Source organism: Eumetopias jubatus, unplaced genomic scaffold (assembly GCF_037043125.1).
Source record: "Eumetopias jubatus isolate StellerSeaLion01/CBP00866 unplaced genomic scaffold, mEumJub1_p1.0 scaffold_1, whole genome shotgun sequence".
Lineage (NCBI taxonomy): Eukaryota > Metazoa > Chordata > Mammalia > Carnivora > Otariidae > Eumetopias > Eumetopias jubatus.
Genome location: NW_028274807.1, coordinates 144,636,947 through 144,656,978, shown reverse-complemented (window position 1 = coordinate 144,656,978; position 20,032 = coordinate 144,636,947). Strand labels below are relative to the sequence as shown.

General features: G+C 41.3%; 1 protein-coding gene across 2 annotated transcripts in view; it reads left to right on the top strand.

Moving 5' to 3' along the window:
• Positions 1-20,032, top strand: part of OSBPL10 (oxysterol binding protein like 10) — a 308,560-nt gene that overhangs the window by 15,064 nt on the left and 273,464 nt on the right. The gene's annotated exons all lie outside the window — the stretch shown is intronic.

Here is a 20,032-nt window from a genome sequence, read left to right as displayed (position 1 = left end):
TCCCTGTTTCGTTTTATCCAATCTGAATGTCAACCAGTTTTGTCATCTGTAAACCTGGCGAAGTGGGAAACATATTGCTTGTTCCTCATTATTCCAAGATAGGAAAATGAGAATGAATTATCATTTATATGCATTTTTAAACCTACAACCCTATTATGTAATTCTGTTATCTAAAATTGTGGTGACGCTTGTTTTAAAATTGCCTGTAAAGCATTGGTTGAATAAAGAGGACACTGTGTCTTGGGAATTTTTGTGCGGTGATGGGCTGGTACACAGAGCAGCCTCTGTGTACCCTTGGTGGCCCCACAGCTGAAGTCTTTGGGACTGGAAGTCAGTTCAAGTATTTCCTCAGGGTCAAGCTGGCAGACGCTTGTAGTTGAACCATAATTCAGTTGCCTCATGGAGTCTAAGGTTCAGGGGGTGTTCTGATGGAGGAGGTCTGCCTGGTCGGTGTTCTCACCATTTATGAGGCATTTTGCTCTCTCTTTTTAAAAAATCAGGGTCCCCTATGTCACTTCTCTGTGCTCTGGTAGATCAGATGGGTGCTCTCCATGGAGCCCCAGCAGTGTGAGCTTTCCCACTGACCAGGCGGGGTGGTAGCGATGTGTTCCTGGGAGGCACTGCAGATGGGCTGCTCAGAAAGGACCAGATGTTCTTTTCTTGTTACATAGTCACAGCAGTGGCAAGAACTTATAACCCTGACCCTGATAACCTTTTCATTATAGCCTCTCTGAATTGCAATAAGAGAAAGCAAAGAGCAAAACAAGGAAAATGCGGGCTTTCAGAGGGTGGGGAAGGCCATCCCATTTGCCAAGCTGATGGGATTTTATTCCCACTTCCATTCCTGGTTGGGCTAACACAGCTATCCACTGCCTGCTGAGACAGTATGCTGAGGACAGCAAAGGAGTCTTGCTGTCATCAGTGAGCAGAGATGGAAGGAGCCACCACTTAACTTGGACACATTACTTAACCTCTCCACGCCTTAGTTTCTTCACTTGTAAAATTAGGGTGTGGAGAATGCCTACCTTGTAGGGTTGCTGTGAGGGTTAAGTTAAATGGGTTAATATTTGTAAAGTGCAAGGGTCAGGGTGTGGCACATAGTAAGCACTGGGCGAATTTTAAGAAATGAAATAAAAATGGAGCAGCATGAGCTCTCTGCTTTCCTAGCCAGAGCTGGAAAGAGTTTTCTTGCCCTGGCTTTGGATGTACAAGGTTAATTTGATTTGTCTTCCATCATCTCATGGAGCACGTTATTTATGCCATGGAAGCACAGCTTTACCTCTTCATGATGTGTGTCGTGAAATGTGTTTTCATTAAAAAAATAGATATTTTCTCCCATTTCATAGGCTGCCTTTCCGTTGTGTTGATTGTGTCCTTTGATGCACAAGACTTTTAAAATTTGGTGTAGTCCCATTCATCTATTTTTGCTTTTGTTGCCTGTGCTTCTGGTGTGATATCCAAGAACTCACTGCCAAGTCCGAGGTCAGGAAGTTTTCTCCTGGGTGTGTTACCATGTTACATCTTAGTCCATTTTTGTACATGGTGTAAGTTAAGGACCCAACTTCATTCTTTTGCATGTGGACATCCAGTTTTCTCAACACCATCTGTCCTTTTCCTGTTAGGTGTTTTTGGCATTCTTGTCAAAGATCATTTGACCATCCATCTGACCATATAACACAACACATGGGCTCTCTATTCTGTTTCACTGGTCTACTTGTCTGTCTTTATGCCAGCCCCGTGCTGTTTTACTGTAGCTTTGTTTTGAAAAAAATATATATATATTTTTAGATTTTATTTATTTGAGAGAGAGAGAAAGAGAGCACAAGCAGAGGGAGCAGGAGAGGGAGAAACAGGCTGGGAGTTTCCCTCCCTCAGAGGGAGCCTGATGCGGGCTTGATTCCAGGACCCTGACTGAGCTCATGACCTGACCCACAGGCAGATGCTTAACCGCTTAACTGACTGAGCCACCCAGGCACCCCTTGACTATGTTTTGGGAATTCAGGATGTGTGAGTCCTTCAACTTTGCTCTTCTTTTTCAAAATTGTTTTGGCTATTCAGGGTCCCTTGGGATTCCATGTGAATTTGGGATGAATTTTTCTATTTCTGCAAAAAAATGCCGTTGGGAATTTGATAGGGATTGAATCTATAGATCACTTTGGGAAGTGAGGACATCTTAACAATATTAAGTTTTCTGATCCAAAGACACTTGGGATGGCTTCCCACTTCTTGTCTTCTTCAATTTCTTTCAGAAATTGTAGTTTTTAGTGTACAAGTCTTTTGCTTCTTTGGTTAGGTTTATTTCTAAGTATTTTATTCTTTTTGACGCTATTATAAATGGAATTGTTTTCTTTTTAAGAATATTATTTAAGTATACGTGATATACAATGTTATATTAGTTTCAGGTGCACAACATAGTGATTCAATAATTCTATACATTATACAGAGCTCACCACAGTAAGTATAGTCACCATCTGTCACCATACAATGTTATTACAGTATTATTGAGTATATTCCTTATGCTCTACTTTTCATCCCCATGACTTATTTATTGGGAGCTTGTACCTCCTAATCCCCATCATCTGTTTCATGCACCCCCCCGCCCACCTCCCCTCTGGCAACCATAGTTTATTCTCTCTATATATGAGTTTCTATTCTTTTTGTTTGTTCATTTGTTTTGTTTTTTTTAGATTCCACATATAAATGAAGTCATATGATATTTGTCTTTGTCTGATTTACTTCCCTTAGCATAATACCCTCCAGAACCATCTGTGTTGTTGCAAATGGGAAGATCTCCTTTTTTATGGTTGAGTAATATTCCAGTCTGTGTTTTTGTGTGTGTGTGTGTGTGTGTGTGTATGTGTGTGTGTACACCAGATCTTCTTTGTCCATCCTTCTATTGATGGATAGTTAGTTTGCTTCCATATCAAATAATGCTGCAATAAACGTAGGGGTGCATATATCTTTCCAAATTAGTGGTTTTGGTTTTTTGGTAAATACCCAATAGAACTACTGGATCGTATAGTGTCTCTATTTTTAGTTTTTTAGGAAACTTCTATACTGTTTTCCACAGTGATTGCATCAGTATAAAAATTCCCACCAACAGTGCATGAGGGTTCCCTTTTGTCTACATCCTCTCCAGCACTTGTTATTTCTTGTCTTTTTGATACTAGCCATTTTGACTGGTTTGAGGTGACATCTCCTTGTGGTTTTGATTTGCATTTCCCTGATGATAAGTGATATTGAGCATCTTTTCATGCGTCTGTTGGCCATCTGTATGTCTTCTTTGGAAAGATGTCTTTTCAGGTCTTCTGCCTGTTTTTGGATCAAATTATTTGGGGGTTTTTTGGTGTCGAGTTATATAAGTTCGTTATGTATTTTGGATATTAACCCCTTATCAGATACATCATTTGTAAATATCTTCCATTCGCTGGTTGCTTTTTTGTCTTGTTGATGGTGCCGTTTGCTGTACAAAAGCTTTTTATTTTAATATAGTCCCTATAGTTTATTTTTGCTTTTGTTTCTCTTGCCTGAGGAGACATATCCATAAATATGTTGCTAAGGCTGATGTCCAAGAGAATACTGCCTATGTTTTGGAATTGTTTTCTTAATTTCTTTTTGCAATTGTTTGTTTCTAGTGTATAGAAACCAAACTGATTTTTGTGTGTTGATTTTGTATCCTGCAACTTTGCTAAATTCATTTACTGGTTCTAACAAAGGTTTTTGTGTGGAATATTTAGGGGTTTCTATACATATGATCATGTCATTTGCAAACAGATAATTGTACTTCTCCCTTTCAGTGTGGACGTCTTTTATTTTGTTTTCCAGTGTGATTGCTCTGGCTAGGACTTCTTTTTTTTTTTATTTTTTTATTGTTATGTTAATCACCATACATTACATCATTAGTTTTTGATGTAGTGTTCCGTGATTCGTTGTTTGTGCATAACACCCAGTGCTCCATGCAGAACGTGCCCTCTTTAATACCCATCCCCAGGCTAACCCATCCCCCCACCCCCCTCCCCTCTAGAACCCTCAGTTTGATTTTTCAGAGTCCATCGTCTCTCATGGTTCGTCTCCCCCTCCGACTTACTCCCCTTCATTCTTTCCCTCCTGCTATCTTCTTCTTTTTCTTTTTTCTTAACATATATTGCATTATTTGTTTCAGAAGTACAGATCTGTGATTCAACAGTCTTGCACAATTCACAGCGCTCACCATAGCACATACCCTCCCCAATGTCTATCACCCAGCCACCCCAGCCCTCCCACCCCCCACCACTCCAGCAACCCTCAGTTTGTTTCCTGAGATTAAGAAGTCCTCATATCAGGGAGGTCATATGATACCTGTCTTTCTCTGATTGACTTATTTCACTCAGCATAACACCCTCCAGTTCCATCCACGTCGTTGCAAATGGCAAGATCTCATTCCTTTTGATGGCTGCATAATATTCCATTGTGTCTATATACCACATCTTCTTTATCCATTCATCTGTCGATGGACATCTTGGCTCTTTCCACAGTTTGGCTATCGTGGACATTGCTGCTATAAACATTGGGGTGCACGTACCCCTTCGGATCCCTACATTTGTATCTTTGGGGTAAATACCCAGGAGTGTAATTGCTGGATCGTATGGTAGCTCTATTTTCAACTGTTTGAGGAACCTCCAAACTGTTTTCCAGAGTGGTTGCACCAGCTTGCATTCCCACCAACAGTGTGGGAGGGTTCCCCTTTCTCCGCATCCCCACCAACATCTGTCGTTTCCTGACTTGTTAATTTTAGCCATTCTGACGGGTGTGAGGTGGTATCTCATTGAGGTTTTGATTTGGATTTCCCTGATGCTCTGGCTAGGACTTCTAATACGCTGCTGAATAAAAAGCAAGAGTGGGCATCCTTGCCTTGCTCCTGATCTGAAAAGGAAAGGTTTCAGTCTTTCACCTTGGAATATGATGTTAGCTGTGGACTTGCCATAAATGACCTTTATTATGTTGCAGAGCTTCCTTCTATTTCTAGTTTGTTGTGTTTTTATTATAAAAGGCTCTCCTGTTTGTTTTTATAAATAAGCTGTTACTGAAACACCCTCATGCCCATTTGCTTACGTATTGTCTGTGTCTGCTTTCACTGGACGATGACAAAGTTGAGTGGTTGAGACAGAGACTTTGGGGCCTGCAGAGCCTAAGGTGTTTACTGTGTGGCCCTTTACTGATCCCTGCTTTCAACTATGACTGTGGTAGATTGCACTGACTGATTTTTGAATTTTGAAACAGCCTTGCTGTCCTGGGATAAACCTTACTTGGTTATGTCATATTATTTTTTTATGTTGCTGGTTTAATTTTCTAATATTTTGTTAAGGATTTTTGCATCTATATTTATGAGAGATATTTGTAGTTTTCTTATACTGTCTTTGTCTAGTTTTGGTATCAGGGTAGTGCTGGCCTTAAGATGAGGTGGGCAGTGTCCCTCCTGTTAAATTTTATGGAAGAAATTGTGTAGAATTGGTGTTATTTCTTCTTTAAATATTTGGTAGAAATCACCAGGGAAACCATCTGGTCTGGAGATTTCTTTTTGGAAAGGTTTGTCACTACAAAGTCAGTTTCTTTATAGTTATAAAGCTATCCAGCTTATCTGTTGCGTCTTGGGCGTGTTTTGGTAATTCATGCTTTTTGAGGAATTGGCTCATTTCTTATAAATTGTCAAATTTACAGTAGAGTTGCTTGAAGTATTCCCTTATTACCCTTTTAATATATTTGAGGCCTCAAGTGATATTCTCTCTTTCCTTTTTCTGATATTGGTAATATGTATCTTCTCTCTTTTTGTCTTTGTTAGTCTTATAAGAGGTTTATTAATTTATTGATCTTACTAAGAACCAGCTTTTTTGTTTCATTGATGGTCTTTATTATTTTTTTCTTTTTAAAGATTTTATTTTATTTTTTATTTATTTTTTTAAAAGATTTGTTTATTTGAGAGAGAGAAAGCGTGAGTGGGGGGAGGTGCAGAGGGAGAGGAGAGAATGTTAGGCAGACTCCCCGCTGAGCACAGAGCTAGATCTCATGCCCCTGAGATCGCCCCTGAGATCCTGACCTGAGCCAAAATCAAGAGTCAGTCGCTTGACTGACTGAAACACCCAGGTGCCTCTAAAGATTTTAAGTAATCTCTACACCCAGTGAGGGGCTTGAACCTACAACCATGGACATCAAGAATTTCATGGTCCACCCACTGAGCCAGCCCGGCACCCCTATTTGTTTTCAATGTAATTGATTTTTTTTTTCTTTTTAAGATTTTATTTGTTTACTTGAGAGAGAGAGAGAGAGAGAGAGAGAGCATGCGAGCACACTAGCTGGGGGAAGAACAGAGGGAGAGGGACAAGCAGACACCGTGCTGAGTTGAAGCCCAGCTGATGTGGGGCTGGAGCCCATGACCCTGAGATCATGACTGGAGCTGAAATCAAGAGTCCAATGCTTCACTGACTGAGCCACCCAGGCGCCCCTCAATGTAATTGATTTCTGCCCTAATCATTTTTATTCTGCTTTTTATGTTTCATTCCTTCTTTTCCTACATTTTTTTTAAGGTCAAAGCTTAAATTATTGTTATTTCTTCTTTTATAATATAAACATTTAATGTTATAAATTTCCCTCTAAGCACTGCTTAAGTTGCCCTCACAAAGTTTGATATATATTGTTTTATCATTTTGGTTCAAAATATTTTCTAATTTCCATTGACTCTTTCTGAGTCATGAATTATTTAGAAGTGTGTTAATTTCCAAGTATTTGAAGATTTTTCTATCATCTTTCACTTACTCATTTCTCTTGTGGTCAGAGAACATATTTTCTATTATTTCATTTCTTTTAATTTTGTTACAGGTTGTCTTATGACCTATGTTTCATGTATCCTTAGAGCGGAATATGTATTCTGTTGTCATTGGGAGAATTGTTTTCAAAATGTCAGTTAGATCCATTTTGTTGACATTCAGTTCTTCTGTGTCCTGACTGATTTTTTAGAAATTTTATTTTATAATTTTGGAGTTGTGGTCTAGAAAGCAAGCACAACCCCTGCTCACAGTAAGTCGTATGTATTCAGGTTTTCCCCTTTCCCAGACTGCCCTATTTTTATATTTAATGTTCCTGAGGAAGGAACTGTCAGACAATGCAAGCTCATCTACCTTTTTTATGAAAGCAGTTTGCCTGTATCCCTTAAGACTTCCATTCTAGATTTGAATATGCAGAATCTTCCATAATATTCTGAGCTTATTGTGTGGCCAGGTTGGAGACTAGACTAGAGGTTTAGTTAGAAGGGCCAGTTAGAGGTTTTGGGTCTTTGTTTGGACCTCACCCAGCTGAGGAGCCTGATCTCTTTTCACGCAGGTAACACCGTGCTCTTTGCCCTTCTTACCCCCAGCCCAGGTTGTGAACGATTTTGACACCATGCATTCTCCCCATCGGGCAGTAAAAATTGGTTCCTGGGGTGGTGATGGTAAAAATATCTTACTCTTTTTATGTATAAAGGACAGATAGATACAGTATATAAATGTATCTCATAAATTTCATTGGGTTGCTGTCTGTAAGATATAAATGTATATCCTATATTAATTTTATTTGGGTGGTGCTAGGGAAAAATTGTCTAAAAATGCTCCTTCGGGGACTGATAACGATAAAGTGGTTGAGAAATACTGCATTATGTTGAAGATGTCGAGAGAGGTGCTGAGCAGAAAGGTCCCACGGATTTGAACAAGTTCTGATTGAGAGGGTATGGACGGTGGTACCACAGGATTTTACGAGAAAATATTTTTATCCGGAGACTTTCAGTGACTGGAACAAAAGGCAATAGGACCAAATCATATCATGGAGAAGTCAGGTTAAATGTGAGGCAGCCACAGCTGTCAGAGAGCTTCGTTAAATCATAGGGGAAGGAGTTTAAAATAATGAGGATTTCCTTCTGCCTGGAGTCCTATAGGAAAGGTCCTGTGAAAAGCAAGGGAGTAAGCCGGGTCTCCTCAGGTACTGTCAGCCCATTGGGTGGTTGAGGAGGGAGCCTTCCAATTGGTATTTTAAAACCATGGGGGTGCTTGGGTGGTGCAGTTGGTTAAGTTTCCAACTCTTGGTTTTGGCTCGGGTCATGATCTCAGGGTCCTGAGATTGAGCCCCATGTCAGGCTCCGTGATGAGCGCAGAGTCTGCTTGAGATTCTCTGTCCCTCTCCCTCTGCCCTTCCTGCTTGTGCGCGCTCTCTTAAATAAATAAATAAATCTTAAAAAAAAAAAAAAACACAACCAACCCAGACACCATTTGGACAATTGGCAACATTTGAGTATGACTTTATCATAGGTAACACTATTGAATCAATGCGAAACTCCCAGACATTGATAATTGTTCTGTGGTTATATAGGAGAACAAGAAAAATACATAACGAAATATTTAGTGATTAAAGGAGATGTCTACAACTCACTCACAAATGGTTCCAGAAAAACTGTATAAGGAGAGAGGAAGAGGGAGCTGGATGGGGTGTGGATGGAGGGGAGGGGAGGAAGGGGAGGGAGGGATGGGGAAGAGAGAGAGAGCGAGCGAGCGCTAGAGTGCATGATAAGTCAGATGTGCCAAAACACCAGTAATGGTTGAATCTGGCTAGAGGAATATTCAGGAGTTCTTTGTAATATTCTTGTAACTCTTGTGCAAGTTTGAATCATTTCAAAGGACAAAGAAAAAAATATAAAAAGGAAACAAGGAAACACGTGGCTCCTTTGAGAAATGCAAGTCACACCATGTCTCGTAATGTTATTAGAACTTGCCCAATAATGCAGTAGCTTGACTGAGAGCAGGTTATTGTACTGTAGGATCCAGGGGAGCGGGTGTTAGACATAAGTTCTAGCATGGTGCCTGGCACATAGTAGGCACTCAATAAATATTTGTTTGAATGAAGGAAATCAGAGCAGCAATGACTTTGGAATTGGCTTTTCCCATTCCATAGGGGCCTTGCACCTGGCCGATTTGGATGCGCTTCCCCAGAAATGCCTTTCTGTGCCTCTGGACTTCATGAAAATCACCAAATGGAAAAGTTTCATCTCAGGGACCTTGCATCACAATTAGTGTAATGGAAGAAATTGAAGCCCTAATTTTAGACTTCTTGCTGGTAAAGGCACCCTGAGGGATGAGGTAGACAGTTATGACATTTCTCCTGTATTGGTTCCCATTTAAAAAGTATGAAATCTCCCCCAAAAAGTGTTTAGGTAAAAGCTAAAGTTACTTTGATTATGGTAAAATATATATCACATAAAATTTATCATTTTAACCATTTTTAAATGTGCAGTTCAGTGGCATTAAGTACATCCACATTGTTGTGAAACCAGCATTACTGTCTGTCTTCAGAACTTCTCATCATCCCAGACTGAAACTTTGTATCATTAAACAGTAATTTTGTAGGGGCGCTTGGGTGGCTCAGTCCGTTAGGTTAAGCGCGTCTGCCTTCGAGGCTCAGGTCATGATCCCAGGGTCTTGGGGGCCTGCTTCTCCTTCTCCCTCTGCCTGCCACTCCCCCTGCTCCTATTCTCTCTCTGTCAAATACATAAATGAAATCTTTTAAAAAACCCAATAATTTTGTTATTATTATTTGTTTAGCAAACCATCTATTCTATAGAGTTATACCTGCTACCTTTAGTAATAGTAGGCTACAGGACCCAAATCTAAAATTGGTGGCACCACAATTATGGAACTTAAATTTAATTAATAATCTTGAAAGGAAACACAAAGGAATTTAACATGTATATCTACTGCCAGTTTACACAAATTAACTTTGCCTAAAGATTGTAACTTATACACTATAATGTATGCTGTTTAAAATAAAATTGACGAACTCTAAGGATTTTTTTAAAATACCTTTTTTTTTTTTTTAGGTAGGTTCCATGCCCAACATGGGGTTTGAACTCACAAGCCTGAGATTAAAAGTCATGTGCTCTACCAACTGAGCCAGCCAGGCACCCCTTAAAAAAACTTAAAATTAACCTTATGGAGGCATAATTAACAACAAGTGTACCTTTTCTCAGTGTATAATTTGATGACTTTGCTATCTTTTTCTAAATGTAAAAACCATTGCCTTTTTTAAAGTTATTCTGTTTATTTATTTAAGATTTTATTTATTTATTTGACAAAGATAAAGAGAGAACACAAGCAGGCAGAGCAGTAGGCAGAGGGAGAGAGAGAAGCAGACTCCCTGCTGAGCAGGGAGTCCGATGTGGGGCTCGATCCCAGGACCCCGGGACCATGACCCGAGCCGAAGGCAGCCGCCCAACTGACTGAGCCACCCAGGCGCCCCCAGTTATTCTCTGTTTTAATAACTTATTTTTTTTCTAGTTATAAAGGTATTACTTCATGTTTCTCAGAGAAAACTTGGAAAATCCAGGAAAGACTAAAGAGAAAACAAAAGACAATAATAATTGCCCCACCCCCCAAACATTATTAGTACTGTGTTCTCTTTCTTTAAACATAGACTGTTATGGATAAATGAGTCAAGAACTGTTTCCAAGGTAATAATTTCAAAATATCTTCATTTTAGATTACATTTTCATAACAAAAACTGCTACTTAAAAAGTCAGGAAGTTTCACTGGCTCTGATTTCAAGTGATCAACATAGTTTTTGTCTTGTCACAGGGTGCTCTCTTGACAAGAATGGGATGGTGTCTGCTACGCTAGGGAGTAATACCCACTCTACCACATGGAAAGCTCATCAGCGCTCCGTAGGAAGCGTCTCCTGAAGGTCAAATACAATCTCTTGAGGGCCAGGGTCCTAAATGACACTTTCAGTAATTTTAGCCCCGAATAGCAGAGCCTCAGGAGCCCAGGAGTGTTGTACAAGGAAAGAAACAGGCTGCTTTTGTCAACGAAACAAGGTTCAGGCTAGAACTGCTCCCAAGCCACCAAAGCACATTCCGTCCTAAAGAACTGCTAGGAAGCATCAGCCCACAGAGAAAAGTCTCAAATTTTTAATGCAGTCTAATCAAATTGAGCTAGCTATCTTCCTGAATTTACAAGTGCATCTTCTGTTTGAGCGGCATCGTAGACAATGTGCTATCTGCTGGTAGATTAGAAACCGGCCTAAGGGCTGGTTCTTTATTCACAACCTGGCAAATAAAATAAAAACAACTTTGGCTACTGGAAGCTACTATGAAACTGAGTTTCTTTGCCATATGTTAGAGGAAATTAGCATCAGACTCAGAGATAAGGTATCCTAAACACAATCTTTTAATACCCCGGGAACACAGGGTTCAAGAAAAGCTCTCTGCACATTTTGAAGGGTTTCTCCCTCACTCAAAACAGCTAATAAATAAACCAGAACATCAAATGAATCTCAGGACATTGGCCAGATAATGACAAGCCAGCATGGGTTTTCTTTGCTGTATAACAGAACTACAGGGTATCAAGACTGAATTTAGCCATTACTTTTTCTGGAGTTTTCCCGAAACTGGCTAAGGAGCAGAGATCCTGTTTCTTCTTCTAACCACCATAAACTCAGAGTATAACTTTGAATTAATTAACTCTTTGGGGCTGTTTCCTCACCCTCATAAAATGAGGGTGGGGCAAGTTCATCTTGGGGCCCCAGAATAATCCCCTGTGAAGAAAACTGTTAGCCTTCCCCTCCCTTTTACAGTTAAGCAGTTTCTATTTATTTTGGAAAATGCTTTCAGAAAAACGATTTAGGTCAAATGTCAGGATTATTCCGGAGTTGTGACCTGTGGCTACAAGGCTATTCAAATTTAGTTCCTCTCGAATGCAGCGAATGAAAGCTACCCATCAGTTAAGAAAATAAAACTCTCCCTCCTGAGGTCTGATGTATTGTACTATAAAACTGTTCAAACTCCCCGTGACAGAGAGGACCATATTAGCACGGTGCAGAATGTTTAAGAAATTACAGACAAAAAAAGCTTCCATGAGCAATAAACAGTTTTAAGATCTATAGATCCTGCAAATAGAGAGCCTCGGAGGTCCCTTCCTGAACTTGTTTTGGGTTTTAGTAACGTTCTACTTAAAGGTGGTTTCTCCCTATAGCCCAGGATGCCAGAGGTACCACATAAAATAAGGCGAGTTTCAGCCATACTCAGCTTGTCATTCAGATCCTCAGCTACACTCCCTCTGTTCAACAACATGATGTAAAATTAAACAAATCAGAACTGCATTCAGTTCACATTCAGGATAACAAGAGCATTTGCATCAATTAGGATTACAAACAAGACTATGGAAATGAGACGCAATAGGGGAAGCCCATTAAAATGTTTTGTCATCTGGCCAAATTCCTGACTCAGATCCAACTGACCTAAATGAGAAAGCAAGGCTAGAATGGCCACCGTAAAACTCCAAGCGAGTTGGCGTATTGTGGGCCCTCCCCAGCAGAAAACTACCCATTTCCCAGTAAGAAGGGGAGTCACTCTTGCTCTTCCGTCTGTCTCCTCTTTCACGGGCTCAGCAACCAAATGAGCATCTCTGAACATTCCCGACTTCCTGTGCCCCACTTCTCCCTCAAGGGCATCAGCTCTGCACTCTGTGTTGTTCACCACCTGGGGAGAACTACCTGTTCTCTTTTTTCTTTTTTTTTTTTTTAAGATTTTATTTATTTATTTGACAGAGAGAGACACAGTGAGAGAGGGAACACAAGCAGGGGCAGTGGGAGAGGGAGAAGCAGGCTTCCCACCGAGCAGGGAGCCCAATGTGGGGCTCGATCCCAGGACCCTGGGATCATGACCTGAGCCGAAGGCAGACGCTTAACGACTGAGCCACCCAGGCGCCCCACCTGTTCTCTTTCTTTCACACCCACCATCCTCTTTAATCATGATTCTTCCTTTCGAAAGGAAAATTCATTTCAAGGTCCAAAAACCTCACCCACGTAGAGTCAGAACACAAACTCCTTGTATGAGAAAGCTGCCTGAAAGTTGGTGTAAACCACCTCTTAGTTCATAAATGCCCAGGGGCACTGTCCTCCATTCATGTTTAATCAAGAAGCCAGAGCTTTGTTTTCTTCATTTGCCAGAGCTGTTTTATATTCTTCTTGGGCAACTCACCCCAAGAGGACTATTTCTAAGCAGGTCTATAATAAACCAAATTCTGAGGCTGTGCAAATCCACTCATTGGCTTAGCCATCAAATACTGAGTATCTATGAAGCAAACATGAACCCCATAGCTGCCTTCCCTTGGCAAGACTGTGCCGTGAGCCACCAAACCAGAAGGCATGGGAGAACCTGAATTCCAGGGATCTGTAATAGCCAGGAAGCCTGGGAAGGCTGCGGGAGAAAAGTGACCTCTGAGAGGCCAGAAAACTGGCACCTCTGAACTTTATTTTGTTGGGCATATGCTATTTTTCTAATTTAAAATATAATAAGGAGGCTGTGATGGTGGGGAGAAGTGCAAGGGAAATATGGGAACTCTGTAATTCTGCTCAATTTTGCTGTGAGCCTAAACTGCTTTATATAATAGTCTTTTTTTATGTTTTGTGCATAAATTTAATTTTTAAAAAAGATTTATTTGAGATACCATGAGCAAGAGAGCATGAGCGGGGGTGGGGGGGCAGAGGGAGAGACAGAAGGAGGCTCCCCACTGAGCAGGACCCTGGGATCATGACCTAAGCCAAAGTCAAAGGCTCAACCGACTGAGCCACCCAGGCGCCCACCATTTTCATTTAATTTTAATTCCTGCTTTAAAATCTACTTTATTAGCAAAAGTGACTTGAGGTAACCACCAAAATGTAAAAATATAGCCTTATGAAATAAGCTAAAAATAGGTAGAAAAGATTGACAGGGAAAAATAAGGGTAGAAAATTAGGTTGCAGAGTTAAGCAAACATTCTAACACATGTAACATAGTAGTGTGTTGAAAGCCAACATAGAAAAGAAAATGTGGGAGCAGGGGGGCAAAGGGAGTGCCTGGGAATACAGTGTAGTCCAGGTACATGGTCATGTGATGGTCTGGATTCAGATTTTAGAATATTGACCTTGATTTACTGCATATCTCTCACAAAGACCTCTGTAGATGCTATTGCTTTAACTTAAACATTGCAAAGATATAGTGGGATATCCTGTTCAAGAATGTATACTCTCGGAACTGTGCCTGGGGGAGTTCAGTGCAGCTAGGTAATTGTGGACTCAGGGATTTAAACAGCCAGGTTCGCTGGGCATAGGATTGCCTTGCATTCCTGAGTTCTTCAGTTGCTTGGGAGCAGTTCTAGCCTGGACCTTGGCTTGTTAGCAAATGTAATTTGTTGGGTTCCCTTGCATACTCCTCCACTCCTGAGGAACTGCTTTTTTGGACCATAGTTACAGAAAGTGTTTTTTTTTTAGGACCCTGGCCCCTTAGAGATGATATTTAACCTCTGGGGGACACTTCCCATGGTGCATTGATGAGCTTTCCGTGTGCTGTAGTGGATATTAACTTTGGTTTAGTAGAGGGATCAGCAAAAACCTTTTCTGTAAAGGGCCAGATAATAAATAATTTCAACTCTGCTGTTTTATCAAGAAAGCTGCCATAGGGCGCCTGGGTGGCTCAGTTGGTTAAGCGACTGCCTTCGGCTCAGGTCATGATCCTGGAGTCCCGGGATCGAGTCCCACATCGGGCTTCCTGCTCAGCAGGGAGTCTGCTTCTCCCTCTGACCCTCTTCCCTCTCGTGCTTTCTATCTCTCATTCTCTCTCTCTCAAATAAATAAATAAAATCTTTAAAAAAAAAAAAACTGCCATAGACAGTATGTAAACAAAATTGGCATGACTGTGTGCCAATAAAATTTTATTTACAAAAACAAGTGGTGGGCCAGATTTGGCCCATGGACCATCGTTTGCTGACTCCTGGTTTAGTGGCTTTTTAGAAAACAAGACGGAAACACCCCTAGCTTCTGTGGGTGATGGAGAAAAGATCTAGTAGTCGGAACATAAATATCTCAATAGAGATTTAGCATCCGTGGTGGGGAAGATACTTTTGTATTATTTCCCAATAATTTTTCAGTTGATGTAACATCAATAAAGGCTTTTTTTTTTAAGATTTTATTTATTTATTTGACAGAGAGAGACACAGCGAGAGAGGGAGCACAAGCAGGGGGAGTTAGAGAGGGAGAAGCAGGCTTCCCGCTGAGCAGGGAGCCCGATGTGAGGCTCGATCCTAGGACCCTGGGATCACGACCTGAGCCGAAGGCAGACGCTTAACGACTGAGCCACCCAGGTGCCCCAGTAAAGGCTTTTTTTGTCGAAAAAAGGGACTCTAATCCCACCACTCTGAACACAACTGTGTTTCCCTTTTTGTACATTTGACTGTCCCCCTGTATATGTACTATTGCAAAGCCCCAGTGTGTGTATATACCAGTTGGTACTTATTAAAGATCATAATGTACCCACATATCTGACAGTTGTTAGCACGTTGGGATCTAGTGAAGCCTAAAAAGATATAAACTGGATTTAGCAGGGAAGATATTTTTAAGGACTGATTTGTGAGGAACACTTTTTTGTGTTTTTGACTTTTTCAATATTTGAGTGACAATTCACTTGTGACAACATGGATGAACTTAGAGTATTATAATGAGTGAAATAAGTCAGACTGAAAAAGATAAGTACCATATGATTTTATTCATATGTGGAATCTGAAACACAGAACGAATAAACAAATAAACAAAAAATAGGATGAGTTTTATAAATACAGAGAAAAGACCTGATGGTTGCCAGGCAAAGGGGCATGGGGGATGGGTAAAATGGGTAAAGGGGAGTGGGAGGTACAGACTTCCAGTTATGGAATGAATAAATCGTGGGAATAAAAAGCACAGCGTAGGGAATCTAGTCAATACTATTGCAATAGTGTTGTACGGTGATAGTAACTACACTTGTGGTGAGCATAACATGACATATAGACAAGTTGAATCACTATATTGTACACCTGAAATTAATGTAACATTGTGTGTCAACTATACTAAAAAATAAATAAATAAAGAATACCATTGTTAGTGAAAAAAAGTGATTTGCTTAAAAAAAGTTATAATTCATTCTTTTTAAAATTTTTTTTATTTTTTATTGTTATGTTAATCACCATATATTACATCATTAGTTTTTGATGTAGTGTTCCAGGATTCATTGTTTGTGCATAACACCCAGTGCTCCATGCAGTACGTGCCCTCTTTAATACCCATCACCAGGCTAACCCATCCCCCCACCCCCCTCCCCTCTAGAACCCTCAGTTTGTTTTTCAGAGTCCATCGTCTCTCATGGTTCGTCTCCCCCTCTGACTTATTCCCCTTCATTCTTCCCCTCCTGCTATCTTCTTCTTTTTCTTTTTTCTTAACATATGTTGCATTATTTGTTTCAGAAGTACAGATCTGTGATTCAACAGTCTTGCACAATTCACAGCGCTCACCGTAGCACATACCCTACCCCATGTCTATCACCCAGCCACCCCATCCCTCCCACCCCCACCACTCCAGCAACCCTCAGTTTGTTTCCTGAGATTAAGAATTCCTCATATCAGTGAGGTCATATGATAAATGTCTTTCTGATTGACTTATTTCACTCAGCATAACACCCTCCAGTTCCATCCACGTCGTTGCAAATGGCAAGATCTCATTCCTTTTGATGGCTGCATAATATTCCATTGTGTCTATATACCACATCTTCTTTATCCATTCATCTGTCGATGGACATCTTGGCTCTTTCCACAGTTTGGCTATCGTGGACATTGCTGCTATAAACATTGGGGTGCACGTACCCCTTCGGGTCCCTACATTTGTATCTTTGGGGTAAATACCCAGTAGTGCAATTGCTGGATCATATGGTAGCTCTATTCTCAACTGTTTGAGGAACCTCCATACTGTTTTCCAGAGTGGCTGCACGAGCTTGCGTTCCCACCAACAGTGTAGGAGGGTTCCCCTTTCTCCACATCCCCGCCAACGTCTGTCGTTTCCTGACTTGTTAATTTTAGCCATTCTGACTTATAATTCATTCTTAATCCCTGCAAAATAGCAATACCCAGAAGACTACGTATGGGAAGAAATTAGGCCAGGGCTAATGTCAGTCAGGTAATTGGCTGTTCAAGAGGCACACCTTCCTTTAGCTGTACGTCAACGATGTGGTCCCCAGGGTTTCAGGCCAGTGTGAGAGTTACTGCACCCTTGCCCAGGGCCACAGAGGCTAGACCAGAACAGAATCCTAATTTTTTCCTTCTTCCTGTTTGGAGCACATGCAACAAACCAATAAACAAATCTTTAGTCTCATTCTATACAATGTGACTCTCAAGATGTTTTTTTCTGAACAGGAATTTCCAAATATGTGTATCCAAGAATGGAAAAGATTCTTTTTCACAACAGTATTATCATTGCTGAAAATATTTTGAAGCTCTTTTTTTGGAATTGCCTTCTGAATAAGTTACAAGCCGTGGTGGAAAAGAAGTCTGCCTGCTTCGTAGTCTTACCTCATTTTTGACTAAAAATGGTATTAGCCAGCATGACTCCCCGCCTTGGCCTCTGCCCGTGGCTCTGAGTTGATTTTGGCTGTTCCCAGATCTTATAACCATGCTCAGAGGAAATGGATTTGTCTCAAATGAGCTAAAGATTGTGGGTCATGACCATCAGCCAGGAGCCTCTGAGGGTATTTCTTTGGAGGGAACAAAAATAATTATTTCTCTGTGTAAGTTGTGATAGTAAAAAAAAAACAATAAAATAAAAACAAAACAAAGTGTGCCTTCATACATCATTGGGCTGTCCCCAGACTGCCATGCCAACATGGCTTTTGAATGAGATCATCCTGACAGGGATGGCCTCCAAAATTGACCTGTTTTATTCCAAATCCAGGGTCTAATGCAAAGGTTTTTGAAAGGCTTTCATTTACATGTGCTCTCTTGTCCCTGTTACCTGAACATTTGAAAGGCTGTTCTAGGTTTGCTTTCCTGAGAGATTGTGCATATATTGATAGAAGTCGATGGACTGTGATACCCTTATTGTCCTCCCGTGTCCTCCCTCTGACGTGGAAAGGGGGAAGCTCATGTCTGAGCTAGGGAGTTTTATTGTCTGGCAGGCCATTGTGTAGGCTCATAACAGTAGGTAGGATCAGAGCTGCTTAGAAGGCCTTGTGCTGGTTAGGATCTTAGTTGCAGGCAGAAGATTCCTTTGAAGCAACCTACGCAGCAGGGGATTCGCTGGAGTTTGACTGTTATTTCTGGGAAAACAAAGCTTCAACGCTACATGTTCCGCAACAACACAGACTGTCTCCAACCAATTCCCCACCATAACATGGTTCTAGCTCACTTCTGCCCCAGTACCTGTGACACACTAAGGCAGAACATGAAGCTGCATGCCACGGCTATTCCAAGGAATCATGCACCCAGCTTGTGGTTGCTACCGCCTGTGGTTGCCTTTCCTATCTTGCATGTGCGTGTGTGCTTGAAGAATCTAGCTGCAAGGGAGTCCGTGTTAGCTTTCTAGCCCTTTAGACCAGGGAGGTGGTGGGCTGGAACGCTGCTGGATGGTGCTGAATGAGCCCCTTTGGCATATCTGTGACCAAGGTGTGCACACAGAGGTGATGGCAAAACCCCGGGTGGGGACATTCTTGCAGTGATCAGAGCAGAGGGGAGAGGACTGAGTTTAGGAGACTCCTGAAGGCTGTTGGGAGAAGTAAGTGGCCGGGATTCAGTATAGTGGTCAGCGCTGTTACTGGACGGTGGTTGCCCACTGTGTGACGGGTGGCATGCTGGGTTGAAGTGGCCGCTGTGCTGTGCCCATACCCTCGGCATGGTCCTCGGTAAGATGGAAGAAGTGCTGGGCTCATGATGCTTTGCAACATTGGAGTTTTGAGGCGGAGGATCCCTTTCAAATCCCAGCCTGTGTGACCACAGTAAGTTATTATACTATTCTGGGTTTCAGTCTGTTTATCTATAAAATGGGGATGTGCCTACCTTGTAGGGAGATTGGGATGGTAAAATCAGATAGCATGTGACTATTTACCATGTGCCTCTGATATGGAGTAGTTGTCCCCCAAATTACTACTGTTATGTTCAACTTTGCCATCTTTCTCTTTCCCCCTTTGTCCGAGCAACTCTCAGCTGCCTTACACCCCAGTGGATACGGTAGCTTCTAGGCTTTTTCTTAACAGTTAGCTTACCTTTCCCACCCCCTGTGTGCCTCATTTTCCCTGCTGTGTCTTGAACGTTTTATCGAGAAATTTCAAACATACAGGAAAGTGGAGAGAATTGGACAGTGACCACCCCATGTCTGTCACCTGGACTCTACAATTAATATTCTTTTCTACTTGCTTTATCACATATTTTTCCATCTGTGCATCCATCAGCCCATTTTATTTCTTTATACATTTTACGGTAAACTGTCAGCATCGGTACACTTCCTCATAAATATTTTAGCATGCCTCTTGGTAACAAATACCATTACGTTATTTGCAGTTTTTTTTCTCTTGATGTAAAATTTCACAATGAAATGCAAAAATCATAAATGTGCACTTGCTGACCTTTGACAACTGCATATACCTGTCACCCAAACGCCTATCAAGGTATAGAGCATTGCACCTCCCCAGAAAGTTCCCTAGTGCCCCTGCCCTGCCCAACACAGGCAACCACCATCCTGATTTTTTCCCCACTATAGATGGGTTTTGCCTGTCCTAGCACGTTCTCACATGTTCTAACATGTTCTAGCATGCCATGTAAGTGGAATCACACAGCTTGTGCTCATAGTGTCTGGCTTCTTCTACTCAGCGTAGCATTTTGAGATTCATCCATGTGATCATGTCTTATCAGTCAAACAACTCTTTTTATTGCTGAGATGGCTAGCTTTAAAATTGTGCCCAGTGGCCGTGAAGAAGGCAGACCCACTTGCCTTCCTCCTGGAGTTTGGACATTGTTTCTTCTTTATCCTTTCCCACCTAATGTTATCAATGCACAAAGGCTCTTTGTAGACACTTAGAGTGAAGGGGCTTAGAGACGATTTAATTCAGTTCCCGTCCCAATCTTCTCATTTTGGCCAGGGCAGCCATACCTTCTGACCACTGTCTCTTCCCTCTCGGGACTCGCGTTACTGGGAATTTATGTGCATGAGAAGT